An 18,616-nucleotide genomic window follows, 5' to 3' on the forward strand; every position below is an offset into this window, starting at 1 on the left:
TCTTGTACATAGGGGCAGTATTATAGTAGTTATATTCTTGTACATAGGAGCAGTATTATAGTAGTTATATTCTTGTACATAGGGGCAGTATTATAGCAGTTATATTCTTGTACATAGGGGCAGTATTATAGTAGTTATATTCTTGTACATAGGAGCAGTATTATAGTAGTTATATTCTTGTACATAGGGGCAGTATTATAGCAGTTATATTCTTGTACATAGGATGCAGGATTATAATATTCATTGAATACAGAATTTGGTCGGTTTCCTCTCTCCTGTATGTTTTGTACCTGAATTACTGAAGCTTTTCAATTACACTGAAGAATATTATTATTTTTCACTTTTGATGACAGTGAAGTAAAACCACTCATCAATGTTTTGCACAATCGCCGTCTCCTCTGTAGATATGTGACTAGATCGTATTGGCGGATGCTCGACACCAGGGCTGCGGTAAAACAAAGGCCATTGTATTAATAGACTGGAGGAGCGGCGGAGTTAATGCTCCATCTTTATTGAGACGCGGCCCATTATGGAGCTGTCGCCGGCTTATCTGTGTAATTTACCACGTTCCATATACATCGCCGCGTGTTTTATTAATCAGCCGCTGCTTTCACATAACCCGGGTATATTTAGGCTCCATATTCTGACGCTGTAACAAGCGGGACCCCCGAGATCTGCGGGATCATTACAGCCCCGTCTCGGCAGATAATTAGGACCTCGCTGCCATCGCGTATTGACTATTAAATAATGCAGGGATCTGCTGAAAATACCACTTTAAAGCGTAAATCAGGAAAAAGCATAAAATTGATTATTTCCTCTTTGGAACCAGTTCTGGTTAGTGACAGCCACAGTGCCCCCACAACTGCGACAGCCTCAGTGCCCCCATAACAGCGTCGGCCACAGTGCCCCATTTCCATTGACATCCACAGCCCCACTGATCATGTGATGGCTGCAGTAGCTGCGCTGTGCCCCCAGGCGGTTAGGGCAGTAGTTATGGTGCAACCTTATGTCCCCACCGCTTTCTGTAAACCACCAATCTGTGAATACAGCTGACTTTTCTTATAATATCCTTCTACTGATCTTTTTGGAAAAGTGTCATGTATGCAGAAAATGAAACTTAAGGAAATGCCAGAACAAAGCATTCACCTGGACCATGGCTGAAGAAAGCCATAGCATGTGTCTACTGGCTACATGCAGCCACCACTAGAGGGAGCCGAGGAGCTGACTGCCTACAGCATATACTGTAGATTCAACTCAATAGTAATGCAGTAAGCTCCCCCTAGTGGTGACTGCAGGAAGCTAAGCCAGAATATTATACTTCAGCTGTAAATCTGCAGGTCAGCTGTATGGCTGACAACTGCCCATGATATATAACCATCGGAGAGGAATCTGATTGGCTCCAATTTGTTCTATAGCAGAACAACGTCCCCCAACAACCAGCCAATGTCAGTAAGAATGAGAAGTCCTGGGGGTGATGATCCGGCCCCGCAGATCCCTGATCTCAGATCGTCCCGTCTGTCTGGGATCACATGAAGAGATGGAAGGATCCGCACAAGCCTCATACACAGGAGATCTGGGGTCAGGTCTCCAAGATGTTTGGAACAATCTCCTGCTGAGATCCTCCATAACCTGTGTACAAGTGACGAGGAGAAATGGTGGAGGCAACGGGCGGTCACCAGATACTGATGATGGAGGTGATGGGAGGTCACCAGATACTGATGATGGAGGTGACGGGCGGCCACCAGATACTGATGATGGAGGTGACGGGCGGCCACCAGATACTGATGATGGAGGTGACGGGCGGCCACCAGATACTGATGATGGAGGTGACGGGAGGTCACCAGATACTGATGATGGAGGTGACGGGCGGCCACCAGATACTGATGATGGAGGTGACGGGGCGGTCACCAGATACTGATGATGGAGGAGACGGGCGGTCACTAGATACTGATGATGGAGGTGACGGGCGGCCACCAGATACTGATGATGGAGGTGACGGGAGGTCACCAGATACTGATGATGGAGGTGAGGGGCGGTCACCAGATACTGATGATGGAGGAGACGGGCGGTCACCAGATACTGATGATGGAGGTGACGGGGCGGTCACCAGATACTGATGATGGAGGAGACGGGCGGTCACTAGATACTGATGATGGAGGTGACGGGCGGCCACCAGATACTGATGATGGAGGTGACGGGAGGTCACCAGATACTGATGATGGAGGTGAGGGGCGGTCACCAGATACTGATGATGGAGGTGAGGGGCGGTCACCAGATACTGATGATGGAGGAGACGGGCGGTCACCAGATACTGATGATGGAGGTGACGGGCGGTCACCAGATACTGATGATGGAGGTGAGGGGCGGTCACCAGATACTGATGATGGAGGTGATGGGCGGTCACCAGATACTGATGATGGAGGAGACGGGCGGTCACCAGATACTGATGATGGAGGAGACGGGCGGTCACCAGATACTGATGATGGAGGTGATGGGAGGTCACCAGATACTGATGATGGAGGAGACGGGCGGTCACCAGATACTGATGATGGTGGTGATGGGAGGTCACCAGATACTGATGATGGAGGTGACGGGCGGTCACCAGATACTGATGATGGAGGTGATGGGCGGTCACCAGATACTGATGATGGAGGAGACGGGTGATCACCAGATACTGATGATGGAGGAGACGGGCGGTCACCAGATACTGATGATGGTGGTGATGGGAGGTCACCAGATACTGATGATGGAGGTGACGGGCGGTCACCAGATACTGATGATGGAGGTGATGGGCGGTCACCAGATACTGATGATGGAGGAGACGGGTGATCACGAGACACGGATGGGATTTAGATATCTCTTTTGTTCATTCATGTGATAAATCTATTAACACTTCTAGTTATTAAACCATTCTAACCTTGCAGCATTTTTCCCACACTTCCCTATAACTTTTGCACAGCCCTTTGAGAAGACCACCCCTGGCCTGGACCAGAACCCGCCCTCCCCTCCAGCCAGACAGTGCATGCACTCGGCACTCGAGGCCCTTGTTGTTGTCCTGCGGGCGGCCCCTGACGTGTAATCACCTGCGGTTCCCTCCCGCCGTCATCATTAGTGATTCCATTGCTTGTTGATTTGACAAATGGACGACATGGAGAGTGGAGGTGCAGGGTGAAGGCGCACATGCTCTACCCTGCGTATCACAAGCTGTAGGATCTCGTTATGCAAACACAGGCGGCTCCTCTTCAATCTATCGCCGTACGGCAAACATGGCCTCGGCCTCGTCCCATTCATTATTGTCTACCTCGCTCAACCCGAGTCCCAGAAAATCATTATCTGCTCCCGCTACAATTTCTTCTTCTCCATTTACGCACAACTGCTGAAAGCTTCACCCTGCGATGGGCGAAGAACGAGCATTTACTACGATACAGGTACAGCGACATCGTGGCCTTAAAGGAATTGTCGGAGAATGAAAGAAAATGCTTAGATTGGATCTAAAATGTATCGCCAACCCAACCTCCCGTCACAGATCCCTCACCGATCCTGTCCGGATCCTGCCTAGTTCCCTGCTGGTTTCACCTACCTGATCATCACCACTGCAGTGAATCACTGGCCCAAGATTGATGTGCAATGGGCAACGATTGGCTGCAGTGGTCACATGTGCCGATGATGGGATCTGATTGTAGCAGAAGGAAGTAGAGATCGGCAGAAAAAAGAAATAGATGTGACTCAGTGATTTGAGCATTATTTCTTTATATATTTTTTGATTTTGGAAACGAATCTGATTTTGTAATTTTATTTTACACCCACTAGTCTACCCCTTTAAGTAGACCAGTCCATAGTGCTGAAAGAGATGGCTATCTTCCTCAGTCCGATAGAAGTAATTGGAGCAACTGATTCACTACAGCTCCAATCACTAAAGCAGTAGATTGGGCAGCTCACTGTCTAGGTTACCGACTACTTCTGTAGAGTATCAGCGGTGGCCAGTCTGGTAGGCACATAGCATGAGTTTTGGTATATCTCCTCTACAGCAGGCCGGATGACTGCTCCGACGCTGCAGAAGCAAAGCTGCCACTGTTTGCGACATCGGAGAGCGCTCATGCTGCTGATCCTAATTGTAGTGCATCGCTACCCTCCGCTGAACAAGTAGCAAGTCTAAAAGGGGCAAAGGGCAGTGAGCTCCTGATCATATTAGATTGGACAACCCCTTTAAAAAGAAATTATTGTATACACGTCAATAAATAAACAGAGTAGGACATTGTAAAGGATCAACAATGCTAACGTACCCATAGCCGTCCCCTTTAGTTGAAAATTATTTTATACATTCCTACCCAAAATGATAAATAATCCTAAATTATATCATCCACCAACCTCAGAAAAAAAAAAAAAAAATAATAAAAAAGGGGGGAAAATTTTTTTTCCCTCCTTCCCATACACACCCCAACTAAAAGACAACAGACCTTCTTCCAGGCGGCTAGTGATGCGGAAATATCAGAAAGAAGCAGATAAAACTAATGATATAGAAACCAAACAATGATGACGATTCCCTTTTATTAGGGTCATTTTAATCACGTGTAATTACAGAGCGATCAATTATTCCCTCTCGCTGCTATTGTAAGAAGTGTCATTTACACGGTTAGATAAAGTGGCCGCTCACAAAGTAATGAATGGGTCTAATCGGGAGTGAACGGCCCCCACAACATGATCTCGCTCGAAAGAGGTTTGTATCTCTCCTTTTCGGCTGTCGGAACATTTCGTATGAAAATTGACGGCAAATCGCAGTTCTTTATAAAAGGTGACACTCGCGTTTAACGCACAGGGGAAAACAAAAGGGTTTAATTAACATTTTTGTTTTCAAAAGTAAAAGAAAAAAAGTGTGTAATTTATTTTATTTTTTTTCAGATTTTCACATTCTTTTCAACACTTCTTTATAAAAAAGATAAAAAAAATAAAGTTTGCGGTTAACAATTGCTGAACGAAAACTAGAAAAAAGGCTGTTAACGTTAATTTTTTTATAATGCAAGCTTTTAGTGTAAAAAAAACATATCAGGGACATAAAGGAAAAAAAAAACCATACTTCAGCTTCAACATACTTCAGAGACCCTGATTCCAGCGATGTATCACTTAGTTTCCTGGGTGCAGCAGTTCTGATACAATCACAGTTTTCTTGGCTGCAGATCTAGCAGAGCTCTGGAATGCTGAGCCCTGTATAACCCCGCCCACAACACCGATAGGCTGTTTTCTGTGTACAATGTATACTAATCAGAGCTGGGGGCGTGGTTCGACTAGGAGAAACAAGACACCTAGTCCTACAGCAATAATCTCCTGCTGATAAAACACTTATTGTATTGAAAGAGCAAATCGCAGCCAAGTAAGTGACACATTGCAGGAATCAGGGTCTCATCCCCTACATCATGCTGCTCTCAGATTCCATGGCAAAAACATGCAGATAGATTCATTTTAACAAAAAGATAAAATATAGATTTTATCGATAAAATTAAGACAAAAAAAAAAAATCTTAGGAGCGTAAAATGGTTTATCTGAAGCATCTTTTGACGTTGAAGACTCATATGTTGAAATTTACTGAGGTTCACACAAAAAATAAGTAAGTAAAAATGTGAGTTAAGAGGAGTCAAATCATTTATTAGTTTCGTTTTTGGAAAATCTAAAAAAAATAATTTTGAAAATATATTGGGCAACTCAGAGTACGACTGAGCCTGATAAATGGCCAATCACATGACTGGAGGTAAAACTTCTACCAGATTTTGTAAAAGAAACATTGAAGGAGAAGCTTTACCTGAAGAGCACCCCTGACCTAGACGAGATTTTTGTTTCAATCAGAAGATTATGTTCGTTTCAAAAAAACTGTTTCAATGAATGTTGAAAGTAACTCAAGATCCAATGACTCCTATACAATGCCAGGATTGGCTTGTCGCTCTCCACAAGGAGAAACCTGACGCCTCCTCTCACCTAGCCAAATCAGATCTCATACTTTGCACTGATGAGAAGCAACACCCTGAAACACAGTTTGTAAATTGAGATTCTGATTTGGCTTTTATCTCAAGTTTACTGCAAGGCTCGTTAAAGGGTCGATAATGACTTTTAGGACAGCCGATTCCAATAGGTTGCGCTAAAGTTCTAGTCCTCTTCAATTTGCATAGTTGATAAAAGAAGAAAGTCAGGGGGTCAACTTTCCGTTGATGTCGGCTAAGATGTGCCAAGGATATTAGGAGATGTCTGAACTGCTATAACCTCAAGGTGAGCAGAGCAGGCGCAAAAAAGGTAGACTATAAGGTTTGTTAAGAAAAGGAGTTGTCCAAGTCAAAAAAAATAAATAAATAAAAAATGATTCTGGAATCCATCATTCTGGCCTTAAAAAATGTAGGAAAATTAAAAGGGTTTTTTTTTTTTTTTATAAAAAAAACAAAAAAACTAGGAAAGGATTGAATAGAAACAAAATGATGGTCACCCTTCTCTGGAGGTCTTCCGATTACCTTTTGTAATTATAACGATCAAGTTCCAAACATTATGCACATGATTACTGCAGCCAATCACTTGTTCAGCTACGATGTGTAGCACATGCCAGCTGCTACTCACCTCTCCTGGTTGTTGCTGCTGATATCAAACTCCAGGGTTATTTAATCTGATTCAGGCAGCAGAAGATCACCTGAGTATTCAGGTAGTTTGTGTTCTAAGTTCACATTGTACTGGGAACGGTCTGCACAGTTCAGCTCTGCAATATCATAATCCCAGTACTTCTGCATCAGTCTACACTGTTAAGCTCTACTAATCCATGATTCCAGCTAAGGTACAGTAGCTTGCAAAAGTATTCAACCCCTCATAACTTTTTACCTATTTTGTCATGTTACAGCCGTTGTATAAATATTTTGTAGTCCGATTTGTGTATCATGCATTAGCACTAAATAGTCTAAGTTGGTGAAGTGAGAAAAATATAGGCATATATACAATTTATTAAATTATTAACTAAAAATTGGCAAGTGCATATGTATTGAACCCTATTGCGATGAAGCACCTAAAAATCTCACGTGCAAGTAATTCCCTTCATAAATCACATGCTTAGTGATAGGACGTCCCCTTGTGTGCAGTCTAAGTGTCACGTGTCTGTCAGTATATACACTTTACCTTTTGTGAAAGGCCACAGAGGCTGCAACACCATATACAAGAGGCTTCACTAACCAAACACCATGAAGACCAAGAAGATCTCCAAACAGCACCATGAAGACCAAGGAGATCTCCAAACAGCACCATGAAGACCAAGGAAATATCCAAACAGGACCACAAAGACCAAGGAGATCTCTAAACAACACCATGAATACCAAGGAGATCTCCAAACAACATGATGAGGACCAAGGAGAGCTCTAAACAACATCATGAGGACCAAGGAGCTCTCCAAACAACACCAGGAAGACCAAGGAGATCTCCAAACACCACCATGAAGAACAAGGAGATCTCCAAACAAATTAGGGACAAAGTTGTTGACAACTCAGGGTAGGGTTATAAAAAATAACCCAATCTCTGATGATAGAAAGAACATGGAACAACAACAAACCTGCCAAGAGATGGCCTTAACCAACACTCTTAACTCTAGCACAGAGACCAAAAGTAACCCTGAAGGAGAGGAAGAGTTCCCAGGGAGAGACAGGAGTATCTGTTCATACGACCACAATAAGCCGTACTCTCCATAGAGGTGGCATTTATGTAAGAGTGGGCAGAAAAAAGCCTTTACTTACACAAAAAAATAAAAGGCTTGATATAAGTTTGTGGGAGACTCTCCAAACTTATGGAGGAAGGTTCTGTGGTCAGATGAGACATATTAAAACTTTTTGGCCACCAAGTGAAAATGCTACAGTTGTGGCCAAAAGTATTGACACCCCTGCAATTCTGTCAGATAATACTCAGATTCTTCCAGAAAATGATTGCAAACACAAATTCTTTGTTATTATTATCTTCATTTAATTTGTCTTAAATGAAAAAACACAAAGAATTGTCCTAAAGCCAAATTGGATATAATTCCACACCAAACATAAAAAAGGGGGTGGACAAAAGTATTGGCACTGTTCGAAAAATCCTGTGATGCTTCTCTAATTAGTGTAATTAACAGCCCCTGTAACTTACCTGTGGCACCTAACAGGTGTTGGCAATAACTAAATCACACTTGCAGCCAGTTGACATGGATTAAAGTTGACTCAACCTCTGTCCTGTGTCCTTGTGTGCACCACGTTGAGCATGGAGAAAAGAAAGAAGACCAAAGAACTGTCTGAGGACTTGAGAAACCAAATTGTGAGGAAGCATGAGCAATCTCAAGGCTACAAGTCCATCTCCAAAGACCTGAATGTTCGTGTGTCTACCGTGCGCACTGTCATCGAGAAGTTTAAAGCCCATGGCACTGTGGCTAACCTCCCTAGATGTGGACGGAAAAGAAACATTGACAAGAGATTTCAACGCAAGATTGTGCAGATGTTGGATAAAGAACCTCGACTAACATCCAAACAAGTTCAAGCTGCCCTGCAGTCCGAGGGTACAACAGTGTCAACCCGTACTATCCGTCGGCATCTGAATAAAAAGGGACTGTATGGTAGGAGACCCAGGAAGACCCCACTTCTTACCCCGAGACATAAAAAAGCCAGGCTGGAGTTTGCCAAAACTTACCTGAAAAAGCCTAAAACGTTTTGGAAGAATGTTCTCTGGTCAGATGAGACAAAAGTAGAGCTTTTTGGGCAAAGGCATCAACATGGAGTTTACAGGAGGAAAAAAAGAGGCATTCAAAGAAAAGAACACGGTCCCTACAGTCAAACATGGCGGAGGTTCCCTGATGTTTTGGGGTTGCTTTGCTGCCTCTGGCACTGGACTGCTTGACCGTGTGCATGGCATTATGAAGTCTGAAGACTACCAACAAATTTTGCAGCATAATGTAGGGCCCAGTGTGAGAAAGCTGGGTCTCCCTCAGAGGTCATGGGTCTTCCAGCAGGACAATGACCCAAAACACACTTCAAAAAGCACTAGAAAATGGTTTGAGAGAAAGCACTGGAGACTTCTAAGGTGGCCAGCAATGAGTCCAGACCTGAATCCCAAAGAACACCTGTGGAGAGATCTAAAAATGGCAGTTTGGAGAAGGCACCCTTCAAATATCAGGGACCTGGAGCAGTTTGCCAAAGAAGAATGGTCTAAAATTCCAGCAGAGCATTGTAAGAGACTCATTGATGGTTACCGGAAGCGGTTGGTCGCAGTTATTTTGGCTAAAGGTTGTGCAACCAAGTATTAGGCTGAGGGTGCCAATACTTTTGTCTGGACCATTTTGGGAGTTGTGTGTGAAATGATCAATGTTTTGCTTCATTCTCTTTTGTGTTTTTCATTTAAGACAAATTAAATGAAGATAATAATACCAAAGAATTTGTGTTTGCAATCATTTTCAGGAAGAAACTGAGTATTATCTGACAGAAATGCAGGGGTGTCAATACTTTTGGCCACAACTGTATGTCTGGCACCAAATCAACACAGGTCATCACTCCAAGAACACCATCCCCTCAGTGGAACATGGTGGTGGCAGCATTATGCTGTGGGGAAGACTGATGGTGAGAAATACAGGGATAATCTTGAGGAAAACCTGTTTCAATCTGTCAGTGATTTGAGACTGGGTCGGAGGTTCAAATTCCAAAAAGACAATGACCCAAAGAATACCGCTAAAGCAATATTTGAGTGGTTTAAGAGGAAATGTGTAAATGTTTTAGTCAAAGCCCAGACCTTAAAGGGAATCTGTCACCCCAAAATTGGCCTATAAACTAAGGCCACCGGCATCAGGGGCTAATCTATAGCATTCTGGAATGCTGTAGATAAGCCCCCTATGTATGCTGAAAGATAAGAAAAACAGGTTAGATTATACTCACCCAGGGGCGGTCCCGGTTCGGTGTCACGGTCCAGGTGCGGCGACTCCCATCTTCTTACGATGACGTCCTCTTCTTGACTTCCTGCCGCGGCTCCGGCGCAGGAGTACTTTGTCTGCCCTTTTGAGGGCAGTGTAAAGTACTGCAGTGCGCAGGCACCGGGCCTCTCTGACCTTTGACAGCACTGATGAACCAGCACCATTGGTCTGTGCTCTTCGGTACCAAAAGCTTTGAGGATCCACTTCACCAGGTGAGATATAAAACCTGCATTATCTGATCTTGACTTACTGAAACTCTTTGCTCATGCTAGAAATCATTCATCAAAAAAACCCTACATTTTTTTAGTATCGAAAAAGTGCTGAATTTTCAATATTTCTGCTCAACGTACACCAGCTGGATCATATCATCTTAGAACATATATTACTTTGTATCTTAAAAAAAAAAAATGAAATGAAAGGAACAACATACAAAAACATGATTAACGGGTTCCCAACAATCAACCACCACACTGCCATTGTTCGGAAATTTCCCATCAAGTTCTCGGATGGAAAGACATGGATATACGAGCGCAGAGCCTAACCTTTAACCCCGGTTTATTAAAGGGAATCTATTCCTAAGATATTTCTGCCGCTGATCAAAATCCATTAGTTAGACTGAAATCTCGGCTGCGGGTTCTGCGCCGTCGCTTTTCTCTTTGACATCTTTTGTAAATATATTACACACTGGGTTTGCCGGAATGAAACGTCCAAAGCTTTGACCTCGTTGTGATCGTTTCTGTCTCTTGATGTTTTGTTTATCGGAGCATAAATCATCTCTGTTACATTGTTTCCAAAAAGAAAAAAAATATCTTTTATAAATATTATTGGCCGCGATAAAAACAAAGACCAAAAAATGATCAACATTTGATGAGCGGCAGGAACAGCGAAGGCATAAGCCTTAGGGTTACGCAAAATAAGAAAGTAAATGAAAGATAGAAAAGTTATAGAAAGGTGATCTGCTTAATAGCAAATTGTTTATTGTTTATCAAGGATACAGTGTTGTATACACAACAATGCCCCAATATAACGCTAAAGAAAAACAACCAAACAATGCACAAGAGCAATCTAGATAACAATGATTAACATCTGCCATGTATAAATGTATCATAATATGCAAGACAATAAAGCAATCATATAATTATACCTAAAAACCACTGTTATAGTCCTGCAGTTACATTCCTGTACATAGGGGCAGTATTATTTATAGTAGTTATATTCTTGTACATAGGGGCAGTATTATAGTAGTTATATTCTTGTACATAGGGGCAGTATTATAGTAGTTATATTCTTGTACATAGGAGCAGTATTATAGTAGTTATAATCTTGTACATAGGGGCAGTATTATAGTAGTTATATTCTTGTACATAGGAGCAGTATTATAGTAGTTATATTCTTGTACATAGGAGCAGTATTATAGTAGTTATATTCTTGTACATAGGGGGCAGTATTATAGTAGTTATATTCTTGTACATAGGAGCAGTATTATAGTAGTTATATTCTTGTACATAGGGGGCAGTATTATAGTAGTTATATTCTTGTACATAGGGGCAGTATTATAGTAGGTATATTCTTGTACATAGGGGCAGTATTATAGTAGTTATATTCTTGTACATAGGGGCAGTATTATAGTAGTTACATATTTGTATACAGGGGCAGTATTATAGTAGTTATATTTTTGTACATAGGGGCAGTATTATAGTAGCTCTATTCTTGTACATAGGGGGCAGTATTATAGTAGTTATATTCTTGTACATAGGAGCAGTATTATAGTAGTTATATTCTTGTACATAGGAGCAGTATTATAGTAGTTATATTCTTGTACATAGGAGCAGTATTATAGTAGTTATATTCTTGTACATAGGGGGCAGTATTATAGTAGTTATATTCTTGTACATAGGGGCAGTATTATAGTAGGTATATTCTTGTACATAGGGGGCAGTATTATAGTAGTTACATATTTGTATATAGGGGCAGTATTATAGTAGTTATATTCTTGTACATAGGAGCAGTATTATAGTAGTTATATTCTTGTACATAGGAGCAGTATTATAGTAGTTATATATTTGCATACAGGGGCAGTATTATAGTAGTTATAGTTTTGTACATAGGGGCAGTATAATAATAGTAGCATTATACAGTTTGTAGTATTTTATATTTGCATTCGTTCTAGACAATCCTCTGTGAGCTAAACAGATGAATAGCACAATTTGACACCTTTGTTTAAGGATTTGTTACAATGCACTTGTTTGGATTTCTAGTAGCTTTAGGCCTCTTTCACACGTCCTGATATTTCCGGTACTGGAGATATCCGTGAGTGTAATACTTACGGCACACGTGTGGCAATCGTGTGCCGTGTCAGTACCACACGGACGGCCAACGGGGAAGAAGCGCTACAGTAAGCACTGTTCCTTGGCAGCGGGTGCTGAAGACGGCGAGCGCAGCATCATTGACCAGAAGTGACATCATCGAGGTTCCCAGCCGGGCTGAACTGCGGTGACCTCAGGACCGTGGAAAAAAGTCAGTGATGAGGTCACCGCAGTTCAAGGTCAGTGTCTTCACAGCAGATCACCAGTGGTTCTCAGCCTGGACGATCGCATCGCTGACAGTTAATGGACACTAATCCGTATCAGGCATACCGGGGCTCAGCGAGGACCGTGGGTTCTATGAAGCCGAATGGCTGATGGACGGTGCACGGGTTGCTGTGTGTCACCAAGTTCCTGAAGAAAGGCTTATGCTGTGTACTAACAAATCGAATGGACTTTTTAACCCCGAGTGTCCTGGTACATTCCTCCATGACCAGCCACGTGAGCACCCCAACATCCAGAGACAGTGGAGAAATCGTCAATATATATATATATATATACACAAACAAACAAATCATTGTGTGTATATATATATATATATATATATATATATATATATATATATATATATATCTCTATAGTATAACGCTGGGAGCGTCACTCTGTCCGAAGCCTCTATAGACTGCGCAAGCGCACGCGCCGGCGCAGTCTAGACCCCACAGAGCGACGCTCCCAGGAGATCGCGGTATGCGTAAACACTGAACGCACACCGCGATCTCCAACGGAGAAGCAGGGACCGCCAGGAGGGTAAGTATGATATATTTACCTGTCCCGTTCCTCCGTTGCGCGCTGCTCCTCCGTCCTCCGGTCCACATCCTCTGCCTGTGACGTTCACAGTTCAGAGGGCGCGATGATGCGCTTAATGCGCGCCGCCCTCTGACTGAACAGTCACAGCCAGAGGACCGGAAGACAGACCGGCGCGCAGCGCTGGATCAGGCCCAGGTAACTATAGCAAGTGCCGGGGGCCTGAGCTAGCGGCGACTCCGACACCTGACCCCCACAGCGCACCGGTGTCCCCGCCTGCTCAGGCCCCCAGCACCGCCGTGCACAGCCACCGCACCCAGCCACCGCACCCAGCACAGCCTGAGCCACCGCACCCAGCCACCGCACCCAGCACAGCCTGAGCCACCGCACCCAGGACAGCCTGAGCCACCGCACCCAGCACAGCCTGAGCCACCGCACCCAGCACAGCCTGAGCCACCGCACCCAGCACAGCCGCCCACAGCCACGCACAGCCGCCCCCACTCAGCACCGCCACGCACAGCCGCCCACGCACAGCACAGCCACATACAGCCGCCGCACCCAGCACCGCCACGCACAGCCGCCGCACCCAGCACAGCCGCCGCACCCAGCACAGCCGCCGCACAGCCGCCCACACCCAGCACAGCCACGCACAGCCGCCCGCACCCAGCACAGCCGCCTGCACTCAGCACAGCCGCCCACAGCCGCCTGCACTCAGCACCACCACGCACAGCTGCCCGCACTCAGCACTGCCACGCACAGCCGCCCACGCACAGCACAGCCACATACAGCCGCCCACACTCAGCACAGCCGCCTGCACTGATGGGGGCGCAGGATGGAGCAGCACAGCCACCGCACCCAGCACAGCCACCGCACCCAGCACAGCCACCGCACCCAGCACAGCCACCGCACCCAGCACAGCCGCCCGCACCCAGCACAGCCTGAGCCACCGCACCCAGCACAGCCACCGCACCCAGCACAGCCACCGCACCCAGCACAGCCACGCACACCCACGCACAGCCGCCTGCACTCAGCACAGCCGCCCACACCCAGCACAGCCGCCTGCACTCAGCACCGCCACGCACAGCCGCCCGCACTCAGCACCGCCATGCACAGCCGCCCGCACCCAGCACCGCCACGCACAGCCGCCCACGCACAGCACAGCCATATACAGCCGTTGCACCCAGCATAGCCACGCACAGCCACCGCACCCAGCACCGCCACGCACAGCCGCTGCACCCAGCACAGCCGCCGCACCCAGCACAGCCACGCACAGCCGCCCACACCCAGCACAGCCGCCCACAGCCACGCACAGCCGCCTGCACTCAGCACCGCCATGCACAGCTGCCCGCACTCAGCACCGCCATGCACAGCCACCCACGCACAGCACAGCCACATACATCCGCCCGCACTTAGCACAGCCGCCCGCACTGATGGGGGCGCAGGATGGAGCAGCACATGACAGGATGGGGGCGCAGGATGGAGCAGCATGACAGGGTGGAGCAGCACATGACAGGATGGGGGCGCAGGATGGAGCAGCACAGCCACCGCACCCAGCACAGCCACGCACAGCCGCCGCACCCAGCACAGCCACCTCACCTAGCACAGCCACGCAGAGCCGCCGCACCCAGCACAGCCACGCACAGCCGCCCGCAGCCACGCACAGCCGCCTGCACTCAGTACCGCCACGCACAGCCGCCCGCACCCAGCACAGCCACGCAGCCACCCGCACCCAGCACAACCACGCACAGCCGCCCGAACCCAGCACAGCCACGCCCAGCCGCCCGAACCCAGCGCAGCCGCCCGCACCCAGCACAGCCACGCGCAGCCGCCCACGCACAGCACAGCCACATACAGCCGCCCGCACTCAGCACAGCCGCCCGCACTGATGGGGGCGCAGGATGGAGCAGCACATGATAGGATGGGGGCGCAGGATGGGAGCACATGACAGGGTGGAGCAGCACATGACAGGATGGGAGAGCAAGATGGGAGCAGCACATACCAGGATGGAGACCATATACCAATATAAATGCTCGCCACCCGGGCGTAGAACGGGTTCAATAGCTTATATATATATATATATATATATATATATATATATATATATATATATATATATATACACACACACACACACACACACACACACACACACACACATTGATTTGTTTGTTTATGTGCATCTCATTTAATGTAATATCCCCCTTCGTTTCTCCTTGGTGTCCTTGAATGGTATTTTGCCTTTTTAGATCTTTTTAACTGATATTTAATAAAGCACATATTTGTAATCTTTATTTGTTGGGGATCTCTTCATATTCCCTTGAGTGTTACACCTTTATGGGAGTTTTCTGTTGTAGCATTATGTTGAAGGGCCCCCTTGATTCTGGACGTATTGTCTGGTAAAGGTATGGCAAATTATTTTTTATTTTATTTTTATTACAGGAGATCGAGGGCTTTGGTTGAAATAGGCGAGATTGTAAGTATGGTTACATTGAGATTATTAAAGGAGTGCGTCATTTTTTCAATTAAAAGACACTGATTGTGTCTTTATTTATCATATAACTATAGGATTAGTAATGGATAGGTGTCTTATAGACACTTCTCTATTATTAAGCCGTGGGCTCGATGTCACCTGACAATACAGAGGTGACATCAACCCCACAAATATTAACCCCACTTGCCACTGCTACAGGGCAAGTGGGAAGAGCGCCAGAATTGTCGCATCTAATAGATGCGTCTTTTCTTGGCAGCTGTGAGCTGCTGTTTTTAGGGGGGGGGGGGCAATATCAGCTTGAGAATACTAGCCCCCAGCTGTCAGCTTTAGCAAGGCTGGTTGTCAAAAATGGGGGGGACCCCATGCCATTTTTTTTTAAATTATTTATTTAAATAATTTTAAAAAACATCTTGGGGACCCCTCTGTTCTTGAAAACCAACCTTGCTGAAGCGGACAGCTGAGGGTTGCAGCCCCCAGCTGTGAGTTTTGCCTGGCTGGTTCAATAAAATAGGGGGAAACCCATGCCGGTTTTTTCATTCATTTATTTAGTTGTAACTGTCACCACATGTACCGGAGACACGGATGTGTGAAGGAGGCCTTACAGATGAAGGTTTAGACTAGATTCGATGGTAGCAAGTTCTTTGCTCTGAGAAGCTTTAGGTCAAGGTTTTCCTTCACTGACAGCAAGCAGAAAACATGAAAATGGCGAGGAAGTAAAATACAAGCGATTCCCCCATGGACGCCCGGCGTGCAGGACAATGGCCGACGTAGCGGACATGTTTTGGGCCTTGTTTGCTGCAGTGAGCGCCGCTGTATGAACAGAGCGACCGTCATCAGAATAAACAAGAAAACACAGTGGCAGGAGCGTGTCGCCGGAGCGCAGAGCTTGTTTTCCCCTAATGGATGTTGTTAGACTTTAGTGCGTTAAGCTTTTGTAAATCTCTATTAAAAGGCTTTTATGAAGCCCGGCTCTAGTTTCCATGGAGACGGCAGCCGGTAATTTGCCTCAGAATGGAAGACCCTTGCGCTCCCGTCCCCCGGCTGCTCCGTAGTAATATGTATTTTTAGGTTGAAGCGGCGACCTCCAGTAAATGAAAAGTGATTGCTGCAAAGAGGGCACGAGCCGAAAATAAATCATTAATGTGCAGCGCAGAGGATGGCGGTCCGCGATACAGCCCCCCGGACACTACTGAGAGCACAACTGTCACCCCGAGGGTCAGCGTCATCATCCTGCACCCCCAGTGTCAGTGTCATTATCCTGTACCCCGAGTGTCAGTGTCATTATCCTGTACCCCCAGTGTCAGTGTCATTATCCTGTACCCCCAGTGTCAGTGTCATTATCCTGTACCCCGAGTGTCAGTGTCATTATCCTGTACCCCCAGTGTCAGTGTCATTATCCTGTACCCCGAGTGTCAGTGTCATTATCCTGTACCCCGAGTGTCACTGTCATTATCCTGTACCCCCAGTGTCAGTGTCATTATCCTGTACCCCGAGTGTCAGTGTCATTATCCTGTACCCCGAGTGTCAGCGTCATTATCCTGTACCCCCAGGGTCAGCGTCATTATCCTGTACCCCCAGTGTCAGTGTCATTATCCTGTACCCAAGTGTCAGTGTCATTATCCTGTACCCCGAGTGTCAGTGTCATTATCCTGTACCCCGAGTGTCATTATCCTGTACCCCCAGTGTCAGCGTCATTATCCTGTACCCCCAGTGTCAGTGTCATTATCCTGTACCCCGAGTGTCAGTGTCATTATCCTGTACCCCCAGTGTCAGTGTCATTATCCTGTACCCCCAGTGTCAGCGTCATTATCCTGCACCCCCAGTGTCAGTGTCATTATCCTGTACCCCCAGTGTCAGTGTCATTATCCTGTACCCCCAGTGTCAGTGTCATTATCCTGTACCCCCAGTGTCAGTGTCATTATCCTGTACCCCCAGTGTCAGTGTCATTATCCTGTACCCCCAGTGTCAGTGTCATTATCCTGTACCCCCAGTGTCAGTGTCATTATCCTGTACCCCCAGTGTCAGTGTCATTATCCTGTATCCCCAGTGTCAGTGTCATTATCCTGTACCCCCAGTGTCAGTGTCATTATCCTGTACCCCCAGTGTCAGTGTCATTATCCTGTACCCCCAGTGTCAGTGTCATTATCCTGTACCCCGAGTGTCAGTGTCATTATCCTGTAGCCCCAGTGTCAGTGTCATTATCCTGTACCCCGAGTGTCAGTGTCATTATCCTGTACCCCGAGTGTCAGTGTCATTATCCTGTAGCCCCAGTGTCAGTGTCATTATCCTGTACCCCCAGTGTCGGTGTCATTATCCTGTACCCCCAGTGTCGGTGTCATTATCCTGTACCCCGAGTGTCGGTGTCATTATCCTGTAGCCCCAGTGTCAGTGTCATTATCCTGTACCCCGAGTGTCAGTATCCTGTACCCCGAGTGTCAGTGTCATTATCCTGTACCCCCAGTGTCAGTGTCATTATCCTGTACCCCCAGTGTCAGTGTCATTATCCTGTACCCCCAGTGTCAGTGTCATTATCCTGTACCCCCAGTGTCGGTGTCATTATCCTGTACCCCCAGTGTCGGTGTCATTATCCTGTACCCCGAGTGTCGGTGTCATTATCCTGTAGCCCCAGTGTCAGTGTCATTATCCTGTACCCCGAGTGTCAGTATCCTGTACCCCGAGTGTCAGTGTCATTATCCTGTACCCCCAGTGTCAGTGTCATTATCCTGTACCCCCAGTGTCAGTGTCATTATCCTGTACCCCCAGTGTCAGTGTCATTATTCTGTACCCCCAGTGTCAGTGTCATTATCCTGTACCCCCAGTGTCAGTGTCATTATCCTGTACCCCCAGTGTCAGTGTCATTATCCTGTACCCCCAGTGTCAGTGTCATTATCCTGTACCCCCAGTGTCAGTGTCATTATCCTGTACCCCCAGTGTCAGTGTCATTATCCTGTACCCCCAGTGTCAGTGTCATTATCCTGTACCCCCAGTGTCAGTGTCATTATCCTGTACCCCCAGTGTCAGTGTCATTATCCTGTACCCCCAGTGTCAGTGTCATTATCCTGTACCCCCAGTGTCAGTGTC

General features: G+C 46.3%; 1 protein-coding gene across 8 annotated transcripts in view; it reads right to left on the reverse strand.

Annotated features, from left to right (window-relative positions):
* The window catches only part of MSRA (methionine sulfoxide reductase A), a 283,315-nt gene that overhangs the window by 162,061 nt on the left and 102,638 nt on the right, over positions 1-18,616 (reverse strand). The window lies entirely within an intron of this gene.

This window comes from Ranitomeya variabilis, chromosome 2, assembly GCF_051348905.1.
Source record: "Ranitomeya variabilis isolate aRanVar5 chromosome 2, aRanVar5.hap1, whole genome shotgun sequence".
Classification (NCBI taxonomy): Eukaryota; Metazoa; Chordata; class Amphibia; order Anura; family Dendrobatidae; genus Ranitomeya; species Ranitomeya variabilis.